This window comes from Patagioenas fasciata, chromosome 4 (assembly GCF_037038585.1).
Source record: "Patagioenas fasciata isolate bPatFas1 chromosome 4, bPatFas1.hap1, whole genome shotgun sequence".
In the NCBI taxonomy this organism is placed as follows: domain Eukaryota; kingdom Metazoa; phylum Chordata; class Aves; order Columbiformes; family Columbidae; genus Patagioenas; species Patagioenas fasciata.
In genome coordinates this window covers 9,225,824-9,239,553 of record NC_092523.1, presented here as the reverse complement: position 1 = coordinate 9,239,553, position 13,730 = coordinate 9,225,824, and positions in this window count along the sequence as shown.

The following is a 13,730-nucleotide window of genomic DNA, read 5'->3' as shown; positions in this document are numbered from 1 at the left end:
ACCCGACCTGCGTAACAGTCAAGCTGAGGTTGTTTGGGACAGAGGAAAAATCGGGGCAGCGTAGTTTGGCTTTCGGTGAACGTGTATGGTGAGGACCGCTCGTGGCTGCCGTGGAGGGCTCAGAGTTCGCGCTGCTGTCGCTGCGATCAGGATCTGTCTTGACACCTTTATCAGGCACAGAGACTCTGACATCTCAATACCGTTGCATTGTGTGGGGAAGCATTGAGACAGGGCTGCAGTGAGGAAATCCTACATGTCAGTGGAGACCCTCACCAGTGACACCGTGGGTTTAAATGAAAACAATGGGGGGAAAAGCAGACATATAAATAAAATGTGGTTATTTCACCGTCACAGAGGTGGCTTGGCCGTGTGTCAAACTGCACGATGTTTGGTCTCAGAACAGCTGTGCTGGAGGTGCCAGAAAATCGATAAAAATAAAACTGACAACAGCAGCATAATTATAACACTGCATCAGGAGTTGTTGCCGTCGTTATTTTGAAGATGAGTTTTTGCAAAGGCAGGGCCAAATTCTGATCTCATGTAAAGTCAACAGAGTAAGAGCAACACCCATTATTGTTACTATTGTGATCCCCATTTTTCAAGAGGAAAGCAGCACAGGAGGATCAGGAGCTTTCCCCCCATCACAGCTAAAATAGAAACGTGAGAATTCAGGGTGGTTTCTCTTACTGTGAGTGCATTTCAGAAGCACCACAGTGATCGTTCCTCCATGTCAGGTGAAGGCAACTGCTTTTGTGATGTTTCTGGAGTGGGGTAATAAGACAGAAATGATCCATCTGAACCTGGGGAGTTTTAAGGTTGCTGGGAGATGGAAAGGTCGGCATCTCAGATCAAGTTAGATCAATCCTTTAATGGTTTTGAACTGGTTTTCATTTGGAGGAAAACTAAAAGCTTATAACATTTGGAAGCCCTTTACAACAGGAAATCAAAGGGATATTGAGATAGTCCTGTAAGAAGGACTTCAAGGTTCGCACTTTTCCCGAGAGTGGGATATTTTTAGGTTTCCCGTTTATTAACCTCTGGTGCAGCCCACTCACTTGGGGCTGGGGAGCACAGACCCGATTAAACGCAGATTTTCAAATGCTGCTTCATCACTGTGGTGGCCACTGTAACAGAACCTGGGATGCAGTACTGTGCAGCAAAAACTACAGCTCTGGACTGTGTCTCAGACACTTTCTCGCTATAAAAAAATCCATGTACATAGTCTAGTAAACCCTGCACAACACAATTGCATTTATTTTAGGACTACTATGCCATAAGATGCATATTAGCCCCAAAGTTTTCCTTTCCCCTCAAGCTAGGAGTGTGGATTCCCCCCTTCATGCCAGGATACTCTTGCTGCCAATGTGTTTGTTCTCCTTTTCCCCTTTATTATTTACATTCCCTTCCTAGAACTTTGTATTTGTTTATCCCCATAATATCCAGAGCTGTCAGTGATGAAAATCAAACACCTTTCGGCAGCTCAGGGATGGTGAGTAGCTGAGCTTTCCTGGATAAGCAGATGAAATATAACACACTCAGTGATGGTCCCAGTGTCCCAACCTGTCATCATCACACTCCCATGGCACCTCCATCTGCCCAGACCCCATCAGGGACTCAACCACAAAAAGCAGCTGTCCTGGGAAGAAATTTGGCTCCTTGCACGCCTTGGGGGCTTTGGCATGGCTAAAGCCCTCGGTCCCTTCATGCCTCTCCAAAACCCTGCCTGGGAAGGAGGTTGCTAATCTCTCCCTCTGAAAATGCAACCTGCTCATAGTCTCAAAATAAGTTGAATCCAGGCTGCTGTCAGCAAAATCGGCTCCAGGTGTGAATGTTTTGAGCAGACCCTTCTGCCTCTCTGTCCAGAAGATGGCAATGGGACAGGCAGTGGGATGCTTGTCCAAAAGCCCTTGGGGCTTAGGCTCCTCATAAGTCACCTTTGGTGGCATTGCTGGAAGAGGGTATGTGATGAGATTGGGTGTAGTGGCATGAACCCCTTCTCTTCCCCTGCAATCTCTCCTGTGTGGTGGTGTGAGGTGCTCATCTGCACATCTGAGCTGTTCTATTTAGCAAAGCAGACAGTGGAGCAAAAGGACAGCCCCACGCTAAAGCAGTGCTGGGTAAAATGAGGGTCTTGCAAAACCAATACTGGGGACTGGTACCTCAATGCATCCCTGTCCTTGTAGAACTTGCTTCCTTGGCAGGCAGAAAGTGATTCCTGAATCAATACTGAGTTGGAGCAAAGCAATGAAGTAGGTGAAACTTCAATGGAAGTTTTATGATGCTGGGCAAGTTTGATCACAGATGTGGACACGTGAGTCTCTGAATCATATCACGTTAGGTACACACAATAAATATTGCCAAATATTTCTTATCAAAACCGGGACTTGTTAGCCAACTTCTTTGCCAGATTGAGTATCGCAGCCCCACAGCATCATAACGAGCTGTTCCTTTGGCCCAATGGACCATTCCAAGCTCATATGAGGCTGAATGGAAATATTGGTTCAGAGATCAGTGTCAGTGTGCTTGAGTAGAAGCATGAGCTGCCCACCCCCAGCATCCAGGGGTTAAATAGCATCAGTGGATGCAGATGCTGGAGTACGTTTTCCAGAGCTCGTGTCACTATCCATTTATATCAATAAAGTGCATTGGAATGGCTAAACCGTTTTTTATTAGCTAGCCAGCCCAAAGGACTGCAATTCTGGGCAGGTTTATTGAATTTCAAGCCGAAAGTCATTGTTGCTAAGATTAAGAATCCAAATGATTGTCAGGGTAAACACTGCGAGAGGTTAAGCCACCCTGCGAAGGCTCTCCCCATGCCTGCACCCTCTGCAAGCTCATTGCAACACAACTTCGTCCTGCGGAATTTGTTTCCAACCGAACAGGATGGACAGATGAGGAATAAAGGGCTCTGCAAGGGGTGAGTTGTTTGATTTGAAGTGAAATAAGAAGGAACGAGTGAGCTGGAGAGACACACTGAGTCTGTTTTACAAGAACTGCGTACAGGGAAGTGCTGGCAGAGGTAAAATAATTTGGCAGCCTGGAGAACAAAGCAGATGATTGGAGAAAGTGGAGATAAAAGAAAAAAAAAATGGAATGAGCCTGTGGAGGGTGTGAGAAGCAAAGATTTAAAATCAGACCTTGAAATAATGCTGACTCAGCACAGCAGCTGTGTGTGCAGCCGAGGGACTGCACTGGGGTCACACGCGGCTCTTGGAGGTGCCGCTGATGGCTAGCGAAGGCTGGGCATTCCCTGTCCTTGGAGTAAACCAAGACAATGCTCTGGAGCCTGGGGAGGAGGAGACAGAGGCCACTTGTGCCTGCCAGACCTATTGATGCCATCACCACGTAGGATGTTTCAAGCAAATGAGCTGGAGCATTGCACTTGCGAGTGTAGCAGGACACTTTATTTTAGGGGGTGTTTGAAATAAAGCCTCAGCTCATTTAATACCCCATGTGCCTGTGCAGGTCGATGCCCATGAGGAGAAACCACAAGATGAACTGCTGGGAGCCCAATGGCCATACTTGAAGTCTTGTCTCCTGGATGTGACCACCCACCACTGAAAGGCACAGCTGCCTCCTGCTGCCTGTCTAACCCAGCTGCCCACCTGTGGCAGGGGGGTATGGAAACACTCCTCATCTCCAAGTATTTGGAGATGTCACATGTCGGGTTCTTCCCCAAGTCCTGGCCCTGCTGTATGGCCTGGTGGCCACATCCTTGCCCTCCTTTCTCCAGGGGCTTTTCCCCTGCTCTGCCCCACTCCAAGCTAGGGAAAGGGATGCTTTGTGAGCAGCATGGGAGCTTTCAGAATAAACAGACACATCCTAAAATAAATACCAGCTGAAGGCTTTCATCTAGTAGGGACAGCAGAATTTTATTCAATATTAGGGCATTATTACTATGAGTCTGGGGCAAGCTCTTTCTCAGTGGCACATTGTCTTAGTTTAGGGGAAGGCTCAATACAGGGACAAGTCAGTCATTCTTAATTCTGCTCTAATACAGCCTATGTGCTCCTGAAAGCCAATGCTGACATAGTGCTGCGTCTCACTGCAGCCCAGCCACATCTAGACCCTGATTTCTATGGCTATCTCCTTGCAACTCCTGTGGTGGTTTTATTTTCTGGGCATATTCAGCTGCAGAGGTAGGGTTGGTGGCTTAGACACGTCTCAGTGTGTTAAATACACAGGACATGTTACAGAATTGGGTGGCTCTATAGCTTTTACTGGCCTTTGAAACAAGAAGCAACACGCATATGCATTCCAGATCCTATGTACACATCCAGCAGCTTTGCAGTGGAAAACCGATGGAGGGTCTCAGGATACATTATAAACAGAGATAACTACATAGGGGATAGTTAAGTGTTATTATCCTCATGGTACAATCGATCACTCCAAAGCCCAGGAAGGTGAATTGCCTTCCCAAATACCAACTCCTGATGTGCAGCTTGGCTTGTGGGACCACATCCAGCCATATCATAACGAAGTGATAACTACCTCAGGGATCCTGTGCTTTTGTAGAAATGCGATTCCCCTCACGCAGTCCGCTGGATGTCCAGATCAAACATCATGAAGAATGCAACCTGTGGTCAGGGAGGTTTGGCCTCTGTCAGCCCTGAAAGGCCTCTGCATAGTAATTGTGGCATAAATAATTTCATTCATCATTAAGAGAAAAACATTTATGGTGTGGAAAACAGCAGTTACATAAGAAATTGGATAGGAGGCAGGTAGGTATTGACTTTACGATGTTGTGTGGAGCCAGTGCCTTTAATCAACAAGGGAAATGTTTGAATGTTAATAGAACTAACAATGAAACCAGAGTTGTGTTTTGACAAGTATTTCCAAACATTCCAGGAACACTGTGAGGCTCTAGCAGCCTCTTTCCTCGGGAGGGAATTGGTTGCTTAAGTTATAGTGCAGTTTGCCACACGCAAAGAACCTCGCCAGCCCTTGCTGAACTGGGATGCTGTGGTGGGCAGGGGCAGGTGGTGGTCCTGGTAACACTGAGGAGATGGGTGAATGAATATTTTGAATAAATTAGAGCACTTTCTTCCTAAACCAGACAAACATCCTTCAGGCTTCTTAGAAGAGAAGTGACCTCGATGCTGGGAGCTCCTCCTGGAATAGAAAGTATCTTTTTTATTATCCCTTTATAGGAAGAACTTAAAATGCATTTTTTTACAATGCAGAACTTGGTGATGCTCCCCCTCCTCTGTTGCATTTTGCCCCAGGTTTTTGCATGTACTTTTGACACAGGTCAACTATATATGTTTTGAAAGAAACCCCTGAGTCATTTAAAACATGACCAGAAAAGTGCTGGGGGATTGAAGTATTGTTGAGAATGAGGCCTGCAAGTCCTGCTTGGCTCTGCCATGCTTTTCGTAGCTGATTTTGCTTTAGGTCAATGGATCAAATGAATCATTAATAAGCATTTGGAAACACTGGATGCCAGATACCACTGATCCTGAGCACCTTGTAAAAGATTCACCGACAGGTCAAAGGTTTTTATTTATGGAGAAGACCCAAGGTTTACCCCAGATTTGCCATTAACTGTAATTCTGGAAACTCCCCACCCTCTTTGAGCATCTCCTGCCTCTGTAATGCTTTGTCACCCAAGTCTGTTTAGGTTAAAAAACCCACATAACTTCAAGTGAAGTTAGCAAAGCAACTGCATTAGGAGCCTGATAGACCTGAGCTGTTGTTTTGGTCAACAGAGAGAGCTAGATGCCTCCAAAATATGACTTTTTAAACTTAAGCTGCTTCTGATGGTGCCCCTCTGGGCTGATAACGGAGGGATCCTGGATGCTCAGCTGCTGAAGAGGGAAAGATTTTACCCCATTTTAGCAGCCTGTGGGGTTTCTTTTTGTGAGTGGTAGAGGTTTCAAGGCTTTTCTGTGAGGGTGTAAAGTGCATCGGGATCCCCCTGAGCCCACGGGCACTGGCTGGAAGTGCCAGAGGTGGTCCAAGGTGGGAGATCCATGGCAGCCGAAGGCCTTGGTTCTCCAAACCACCACCTTGCCTAAGGTCATGGTCTTCATCCCCCGTTTCACGCATAGCACTATTTCACATTTGTGCATCATCTTTAAATCTGAAAGATCACAGAAACACAAAATGTCTCAAGTTGTAAGGGATCTTTAATGATCATGACGTCAAACACCGAAGATGGCAATTTTTTTGCAAATCACAAATGTGTCTTCAATACTAGCGAAAGGTAAATAGACAATTCTGAAGGCATTTTTTTACAGCGTAACTCCAGTCTTCCTTAAAAAAATGCAGCCAGAATAGCTAGTGTTTTTCAGTCAGTGGTTTTCAATCTTTTTCATTTGCAGACATCTACATTTTTTCCAGTAGAGCTTCAGCCCCTTGTATAGTTAAATTGAAGCCTACTGACAATAGGCTTATTTTGCTTCTTAAGTTTTGTGGGCCATTGAGAAGAAGTCAGAGTACCCCAGAGACCCACAGACTACAGTGAAACCAATTGGAAACTACTATATACTTATTCTTCTGTAACTAAATATGATTTTTTTTTTGGTCATATATTTATACAGGCTGTCTGCTTCAGTCTCTACAGTGTCTGGAATCTGTGGATGTGCTAGTTAGGAGGGACAGAGGTTTGCTCCAAGGCTGAATCTAAATATTGTTTAGGTATTTTAAATTATTTAGTGACACCTTATGTGGACTGCAACCACAACAGTAACTGAGAACTAATATAAAGGTATAAAATCAAATTGTACCTCTTAATCATTAGTTTCCAAACTTTATGCAACAAGAGGATAAAAGAGCTTAACTTAATCAGGAAAACAGAAATAATTGCCAAAAGGCTTTGTGTAGTTTACCCAGGAATTGCCTCTTATTGCTTCTTAATTGCTCATGGTGGGCTCACAGGAGACAGTGTGTGAACTGAACAGATCTTACACATCTCCATAGCCTAGTTCTGGAGTGCTACCTTCTTTGTTTCTGGGAGGAAAAGTGTACAAAGCTGGGCACTTCAGAAACAGCAACAAGCAGGCGGGTGCAGTATCCGCTCTGGTTCATACAAGTCACTTGATTGTGACAGCAAATTTGTGTCCTTCTCCAAAATTCAGACGTAGTATTAATCATGGTAAGACAAAAGGGTTGTGTATTGCCAGGAATATATTAGCTCTTCTTTCAATTGAGAACACAAGTAGGAACTTGGTTGAAAAGGGCATATTTTCTCTGTGGCTGTTGATGCCTCAAACCATAGAAATATGAAAATATTTGTAATAGTTTGCATCTTGCTACGCAGTGGAAGGGGGATAATCCAATGTCAGGCTGGTTTCTCTGCAGGCAGCTGCGCAACTAGACAGCAAAGAATATCTGTGCGTGTTAAAAGTGTACCGAAATCAAACGATCTGAACTTTGAAAAGATATTCATTTCTGCAGCTGACAGTACTAAAGTTAACCTGGGAGCCAGACATCACTCTGTCTGCAAACAACAGAAAATTAAAACACTATTTGCTTCCAGCTAACTGACTGTCTCACAGGGTAATAAGAAAGACAAGGACACTACAGAAAAGTTATCATTTTTTTCTTGAAGGCTGTATGACAAATTTCCAGTCCTCTCTTTGCCAAAATAGTTTCATAAATACTGGAGACACTTGATTTTATCCATCCTGAATTCATAGAAATGTCGAAGCATGTTCTCACAGGTAGCCATAGTTAATCTGTGTAATCTTGAAATGGCTTCCAGCTTTTAGAAGTTTACATTAAGTAAAGATTATCCAATTATAGTTTTCTTTAAAGATAAGAAAGATAAGGTTGATGGAGAGACATGCTAGATGACTAAAGTATGCTACTTATATTTCATATGTTTTTTTCACAGTGTGCTGTGAGACAATCCTAAAATTAAAACACTGATTTTGACTTCACAGGAGTGTATGACATAACGTGGTAGCTGAGGCATAAACACAACAAATGATGGCAATCATTCGTCATAAATATTACTGCTATCTAAAACACATCGTGGCACTATGGATTTCATCCAGAATTACATATTAGCTTTAAAATGTCTCACTTCATGTTTTGATTTCAGCCAGCAAATTACCTGTGGCCTGACTCAGCCACTTGAAAATAAATGTTGACTTCTCACGAAATTGTATGCATTACTGGAAGGTCTGAAGTCTGACAAATGGCTGGTTATTGATGATTTTGCAGGAGGAATATTGTATTCATAGAAATGAGAAGAGCATTTGCGAGTTTTGTGTTAGGAAATGGACTTGTGCTGACTTTAAATTTGAGTTCTCTCAGTCTCTTGCAACGTGTGAAATATATCTGCTCATACCTCACTACAGATTTGAAAAATATGTTTTTCTTTTGTTAATTGGCTTCCACAGTCTTAAAAAAACTGGTAAATATCGATCATGATGAGGCCAAATATTAAATTAGTATCCATTTCAATTGTATCAAAAAAACACTTCATGAAATGATTTGAAAAATAAATATTAGTGTAATGTGTCAAACTGGTAATAAACACAACTTCAAATAAGTTGTTGTGGCTTATCATAACAAACCATCCAACTGAAAGCAAAAGAAAACCCACCTGGAAGTGAAAACACGGCATACACCGAAAGTAAATGGTGTTCACTTGGGGATACTTGTACTCTAGAGCATCATTTCCATCCATGGAGCTGCAGCTGGGTGCACCTGCTCTGGCCTGTCCTGGAGAAAAGCTGCCTGGGGGCTGCAATGAGCCCACCCTGCTCCAGGAACCTGTACAGGCAAATGCTGTGAATACAGGAATAATGGAAAGCAAACAGCGCGGCTGTGTCACCAACGGCTCGTCTAGTTGGAAATGGCAGCTTAGGACCATAACTGGACACCAACGGTGGTCTAAAAGGAAACAAATAATAATTTTCCATCTGTATTCCTTGCTCTTTCACCTCCATTTCTTCCAAGTTTGTGGTTTTCCTTTCCCATCAATGTTAAATTCTTAGGATCATAGAATCATTTTGGGTGGAAAAGACCCTCTAGATCATTAAGTCCAACCATTAACCTAATGCTGTCAGTAAACCCTGTCCCTAGGAACCTTGTCTATGCGTCTTTAGATACCTCCAGGGATGGTGACCCCACCACTTCCCTGGGCAGCCTGTTCCAGTGCTTCACAACCCTTTCCTTGAAGAAATTTGTCCTAATATCCAATCTAAATATCCCCTAGTGCAACCTGGGGCCATTTCCTCTCATCCTATCACTTGCTGCTTGGGAGAAGAGACCAACCCCCTCCATGCTACAACCTCCTCTCAGGCAGTTGCAGACAGCGATAAGGTCTCCCCTCAGCCTCCTTTTCTCCAGGCTGAACAGTCACTCCCCATCACACTTGTGCTCCAGACCCCTCACCAACCTCGTTGCCCTTCTCTGAACTGAGGAGACTGTTTAATTTAACGATCTTGTGCTGGTGTCACGCTGTGTGTTTTGCAGGCAGTTGAAAGATTTTCTGTGTTTTTTGAAGAACAGCTACCTTGTTTGCATCCAGGGAGCCTCGGTGCTGGTTGGTGTCTGTTGAGCAGAGCCAGGACAATCCCAACTCTGGCTGGTCCCTGACTGCCAATGGACACCAAAATGCTAAACATACGCTGAGAGGGAATAAGAAAAATTCCCCCAATCAGACAGTCTCTTGCAGCACTTTTAACATCATGAGTGTTGATTTTTTTGCTTGATGATGTTGGAAAACTTTAAAAGATCCATAAGTTAACTGAATGGGATCAGTTGAATTTTTAGGGCAAAATTCATTCTGGAAAAAAAAAAAGCGAAAGGTTTGGGCTTTAACTGTTTTCCTATTGAAGGTACTTGATGGAGGAAGACTGAAAAATATTATTTTTCCTTTGATTATTGTGTGCAATAATCACTTGTCCTTATTTGTCTCCTTTTATTCTGTTTCATTCAGTCTTTTTTCCCAGCCTGTATTTGAAATGCCTCAACCTCACCTGGTGTTCGCAATGACAAGGGAATAAAAAGGCTGTGCCATTGTCACACCTGCAGACATATCTGTACTTATACAAAGCCTCTGTATTTTGGGAGCTGGCTATGCTCTGACACCACAGGTCACTGCCGGCATATCCAAGTTTGAAGACATTATGTAGTTTTGGGAAAAAAATGCTGGTGGCCATTGCGGGCCCCATGGCAGTGGGGAGCACAGGGACATCTTGAGAACTGTTATGAGAGAGGACCTGGGGTAAGAGGTGTGGGAGATCCACACTGAGGTCTGCAAAAGAAGCAGGTGACCTTTAAAAGGAAAGGTCTTGCCTTGCCAAAATCATCTAGTGTTACTTTTCAGATACTTGCTTTGGTACTTGCTGTTTTCGGCATTTCTTACTTTGGTTTGTGTTGTATTTTTTTCTTCCTGAGGATGCTCACATTTTAAAGGGAAAGCCCGAGGACTGGAGCTCTGTGAAAGGCATTGAAAGCTAACTCTTCCCCAGAGCTGTGTGTATGGCCTTTTCACTTGGGCAGAAAATACAAGAGGTGGGCTCCAGACAACTTGGGCCAGAATTGGTGGAAAGTTAGTTTTTGCTTCTCACCTCTTCATATTCACAATGAGTTTAGGAACTGCCTGCACCGTCTGTATTTTTGAATCCAGAGGAAGGACTTTGCAGACAGGGGAACTGAGCTGAGGGTGAGTTTCTCAGAAATGAGAGAAGATGCAAGCAAACAACGAGAAGGGGAGTGGGCAGAGGCAGAGAGGGTCTCTGTTTACACATTCTGTACAGGGGATAATTTCCGCCCACCGATGCTATACCTTGGTGATGCAATGTGCCAAGGGAGTACCAGAGCTTAGCAGAAAGGAGAAGAGTCCAGAGTCAGTGCAAATGTGAGGAGAAAACAGCACACGCATACAAATGTTATGGTGCAACAACTCCATACTGACCTGGAGCCAGCACGGATGTTTGATGCTTCAGGGTCTTGCAAAGCAGCCAGCAGCTGCCTCTGCAGTATCAGGTGCCCTTTGCCCACAGATCTTCCTCATGAAGCAAAGAGGAGGGTTTGAATGCTGTTGGTCTCTGCCTCCCTGCTATGACTTCTTTGGGATGCTGTGAATTTTCTAAGCGAGGAGAAGGTTTGATCTTGTTTGCTTGCGGTAATTTTTCTCTGCAGCCCTTCCTCAGGATTTTGTCAGCATTGCAAATTCCCATTTCACAATCAGCATTCTTCCAGAAAGATGGACAAAGGCATTCAAAACTAGCTGCATTTATCACTTAACGCTTGAACTGGATGAAAGACAGGGCTGGATCCTCCACAGGGGGGTTACGCCGTAACTCCATCCACCCAGGGGAAGCTGTGCTGATTTACCACAGCTGAGAATCCGCTGGGTGGAATTTAATCTGGCGAGGCTCTGGTGATGGTCTGATCAAAGGCAGCCTCTGCAGAGGCCAAATTTAAAAGGCTGAAGGACAGAAACGCCACGCTCTTGGGGCATGCTCTGCTCTTCCTTAGGAGGTGGCCGCTCTGCCTGTTGCACAGCAATGCTGTTGCAGATAACAACCATCTGCATACTTGGCAGTCTCTCTCCAGTTGCGTGTCCACCCCTGAGGCAATTGCTGTCCTTTGGATGGCCTGTTAGACCAGGTTTAGGCAGTACTGATAAGATTAAAGAGGTGAAAGAAAAGATACGTCATTTGCCCTTGAAAGCGCCTTTGCTCAAGGGTCATCATGCAGAGCAGTGCTGGGGAAGCCCTTTGCTCCCAGCTCTGGCCATGCCCACCTCGAGGGGTACAGTGAGCAGGACCAGGCAGGTTGCTCAAGCAGCTGAGAGTGTGGCTGCATCCATGTAGACATGTTCTTGAGGATCCAACTGGTTTTAAACTCTCACAGCATAGGCTCAAGCATCAAACTAGTTGCAGATGAGCAGCTAGTGGTGAAGTTTTCAAAAAGCGGGCTGGCTTTTGGTTTGATTTGTGTTTACCCAGCTGAACTTCAGCCACTTAAATTTAGCTCTGAATGCACTGAAGGATACCAGTGGAAACAAGCCGAAAAATAAATTATTTCCTTTTGTCTTCAGTGCTTCTACTTACCCACTTACAAGACACTGAAGAGTCTGAACTTGGATGCTTCCCACACCATCAGGCACTTGAGGCAACTTCTTGGTCATCCCTGTCTAGCTTGAGCTGCTCTTTGCATGTCCTCTGAGTTGCTAAAAGCCCATAAATGTTCCCTTCCAGCTTCATTTGTTGAGTGGCTTGCATCCATCCCTTCTGTGTTTTCTTCCAGTTGTCTGGTGGCAGGATGGCCTTTGCACATCCCCTGCTTTCATTTTTAACACTTATCTGCTGTGTGCCTCTCTCTTACTGGACAATACTGGAGAATCAGATCTGATGAATTCCCCAAGTCCAGTTTCCCATCACTGTTGCGACCATAATGCAGAGTATATTGATCCAAATCATTGATCTTTAGCAGCAGGTGCATGTTCCAAATAGTGGCAAAACCCATTCAAAGAATAGGGTAAGTATGGGTGTAGTTACTCCCTGGTGCTGCTGGGTTAGACTGCTGTTGATGCAGTATTTAAAGCTCCTTGAGGTACGTCTGCTGGTTATATCTCCACTATAGAGGAGCCTTTGTTCAAGTTCTGCAATTTCTGCAATAAATTAATTTAATTAGATAGAGCATTCTTCACAAGGGGTTTGCATCCAAAATCATTTGCCTGGCTCTCTGGACCTTCAGGGGGTTTATTTTCTGCCCATTTGCTAACATAGGAATAACATATGAACTGAAGTCTGAGTGATGGAACTTTAAGCTGCAGATTTTTGAGGCTCAAGCCTTGGTTAACACTGCTGTGCTGACTGTGGATGTGATTTCCTTCCAGACATTCCTACTGAGCTGCACATTGCTGCCAAGATATGTAAATTGCCTGGCTTAGATTCCTTTGCTTTCTAATATCACAGCAAGTTAAGCATTACCTGGCTTCTTGTTAGGTTTGCTTTTTTTAATAGCTAATTATTTAACCTCCTTTTTTGCTGATCTGGACAACATTTTGAGCTCTGCTTGTATGTCAGTACAGCTTTCATCTAAAAAGCTGTGCTGCCAGTAAAATCTCAGTGATGTAGGTACTGTTGCTGGGCCACATAAGGCCTGTGTTGCATCTATGTACACTTTCTCTCCCACTGAAGTCCTGGGCAATGCCAAGGAGGAGAAGTGAAAGAAAACATCCTCGTGTGACGTCAGTGCCTGTGTGAAAGTATTTAACTACGCACTCTGCACCTCCATGTAAAACATTAATGGCACTCATTCATTTTGCTGGCACAGAGAAACAGAGTGAATCACCACATTGACATGAACTGAGACAAATAATGTGTGTTTAACAAGGACTTCAAAGACAGTGACCTCTGTGGACACACCACAGCCAGTACTGCCAGTCATATTTTACTAACATCATTCAGAGAGAGAAACATCTCTTGCCTTAAATACAGCAGCTGACTTTAGGAAAAGAGGCTGGAAGAGCAAAACCTAAGTAACGGTTTGAGGTGAAGCTCCATCCCATGGAAACAACCAAGTGAGGCACCTCAAAGGCTCAAATGGGAATCAGTTCAAGCAGTCAGAGTCTGACCTTGAGACTGTTCTTCTCCAACCCCTGTGTTGCAAATGTGTTAGCGTTTCTTAACAAAAGGAAGGTGAATATTTGATGACAAAGCTTTTTTTGCAGTTGTTTAATTAAGACAGTTAATGATTATTTTTGTCAGCAGTTTCTATTTTCTTTGTCAGTGGCCTGAGGCTGAAGGACAGCAAAG